Here is a 2,466-nt window from a genome sequence, read left to right on the forward strand (position 1 = left end):
GATATGGCCGCAGATGGCAGCAGAGGCAACTGGCTGCCCCAAGAGTCCGGCCCAGCCATGCCCACTGGCTTCCAACTGACACCGCCAGACCGGGGCTGCCGGCTTCAGATCCGGACCCTGGAGCCTCACGCCCGCGGCCTTCCCCCAGCTCCCAAGCTCCCGAGCTTCCACCACATCGGAACTGCTCCAAACAACGAGTGCTCCAAGGCATCAGGGCCCAGGGCCCACGATCCTGGGACCCCGTCTGGTCCTCCGCCCTGTCTAGGAGGTATTCTTTTAGATCCATGGCAGCTCAGGAGCTTCTGCTGAGCCCCCTCTTGCCCCACCCACCCAGAGCTGTCAGGGCTGGTCAAGGGAGAACAGCCAGCCCAGCTGATTGTGGCCTTTTTCTCAGAACGCCCCTACCATGGTCACTTGTCCCGACCAAATCCCGGCCTGTGGGCAAGAGGGCGTGGGGGTTTGGGGAATGGGGGATGGCCCTGGTTTGCCCTGGGCTGGCACTGGAGCCAGCAGACTGATCTCCGGGGAAAGGTACTGAGAGAAACCCAGACACACCCCACCACCCTCAGGAGCAAATCCACAGGCCCACACACAGACACACCCGGGAGCTCGCGGGCAGGAACCTACACACGCGCGCATACACACGCGTGCGTACACACACACATGCACGCACACACAAACGGCTTGAAGGAGAGCAAGGAAGAGATGGATGGAGAGATTGAAACTGAGGGAGGGAGAGAGAAGCCATCGAGAGAGACAGGGGAGGGGGACAGTCAAAGAGACAGACAGGCAGAGAAAGAGAGAGGGACAGGGAAAGAGAGAGAGAGAGAGAGACGGAGGGAAGGCGACAGAAGTATCGCGAAGTGCAGGGACAAACTCAGAAGAGAGAGGAGGAGGGAGCTAGAAAGAGAGAGCCATAGAGCCCTGGAGAGGGAGCATCCTGCTCCGGTAGGCAGGGCCCTTTTGATCAGGCCCGGATAGGGTGGAGGGGGCTTGGGCTGGTCCAGAACAGGGTGGTCAGGCCGTCCATGCAACAGGAGGAACGGAGAGCTGAGACGGGTTTTGTCTTGGATTGATTGCTTGCTTTGGAGGTGGGTTTAGTAGGCTCCTTCCTTTGTTGGCACCTCCCTGTGCTCTTGGTGCTGTGCGGTGGGCCCCTTGATTTGCAGAGTGCGCCCGCCCATTTGGCGGGAGCCGTGACACCGAGAGTGCCCACGGGCCCGAGGCCTGCGTCTCTGGCGTGTCCTCGGGAATGGAGTTTACACGAAGTTGGTGGCAATCTAAATCCGGGTGCACAGGGACTGTTTTCCTGGTGGTGGGCGAAGCAATGTCCTTCCCCTGGATAAAGCAGCCCCTGAGTTCTGGATTGGAGGTCTTGGCTGGCGTGTGTGGCACCTGCTGTCCCTGCCCGCCCCTACCCTGGGTTTGGAAGGTTGCGGCGGGGCCTGATGAGTGGATTGAATCGCCTGTGCGTTCCGGGAGCGGGAAGGCACCGCCAATGGCAGGGAACCCGCGCCTGCACCTTTTGGGTCCGGCCCGCTGCCCTCCCGACCTGAAGCCAGGCTCCTGGCTGTGCGGCGGCGAGGCAGAAGTGGTGGGATGCTCCTGCCAGGTGGTGCTTTGGTGGCGGACCCTAGGAGGAGGTCCCCTGCTGTGGCGGGGCTGTAGGGGGGCGATAAACAGGGAGCAGAGTCAGAGGAGGCTGGGAAGCATTTCAACAGTAGGGGGAAGGGAGAGAGGGGGGAAGCCATAAAAGCCTACAGCAGACCAGCCGTGGTGGATCACGACTGTAATCCCAGCACTTTCAAAGGGCGAGGCAGGTGGATCACGAGATCAGGAGATCCAGACCAGCCTGGTTAACACGGTGCAACCCTGTCTCTACTAAAACTACAAAACATGAGCCGGGCATGGTGGTCGGCGCCTGTAGTCCCAGCTGCTTCGGAGGCTGAGGCAGGAGAATGGCTTGAACCCAGGAGGCAGAGTTTGTGGTGAGCCGAGATCGGGCCACTGCACTCCAGCCTGGGTGACAGAGTGAGACTCTCTCTCTAAGGAAAAGAAAGAAAGAGAAGGAAGGAAGGAAGGGAGGGAGGGAGGGAGGGAAAAGAAAGTGAGAAGGAAAGAAAGAAGAAAGAAACTGAGAAAGAAGGAAAGAAAGAAAGAAGAAAGAGAGAAAGAAAGAAAACAAAGAAAGAAGGAAAGAGAGAAAGAAAGAAAGAAAACAAAAAAGAAGGAAAGAGAGAAAGAAAGAAAGAAGGAAAGAGGGAAAGAAAGAAAAGAAAGGACAGGAAGAAAGAAAGAGAGAGAAAGAATGAAAGAAAAGAAAAAAGAAAGAAAGAAAAAAGAAGGAAGGAAAGAAAGAGAGAGAAAGAAAGAAGGAAGGAAGGAAAGAAAGAAAGAAAGAAGGAAAGAAAGAAAGAAAGAAAGAAAGAAAGAAAGAAAGAAAGAAAGAAAGAAAGAAAGAAAGAA

The sequence above is a fragment of the Colobus angolensis genome, unplaced genomic scaffold (genome assembly GCF_000951035.1).
Source record: "Colobus angolensis palliatus isolate OR3802 unplaced genomic scaffold, Cang.pa_1.0 Scaffold610, whole genome shotgun sequence".
Lineage (NCBI taxonomy): Eukaryota > Metazoa > Chordata > Mammalia > Primates > Cercopithecidae > Colobus > Colobus angolensis.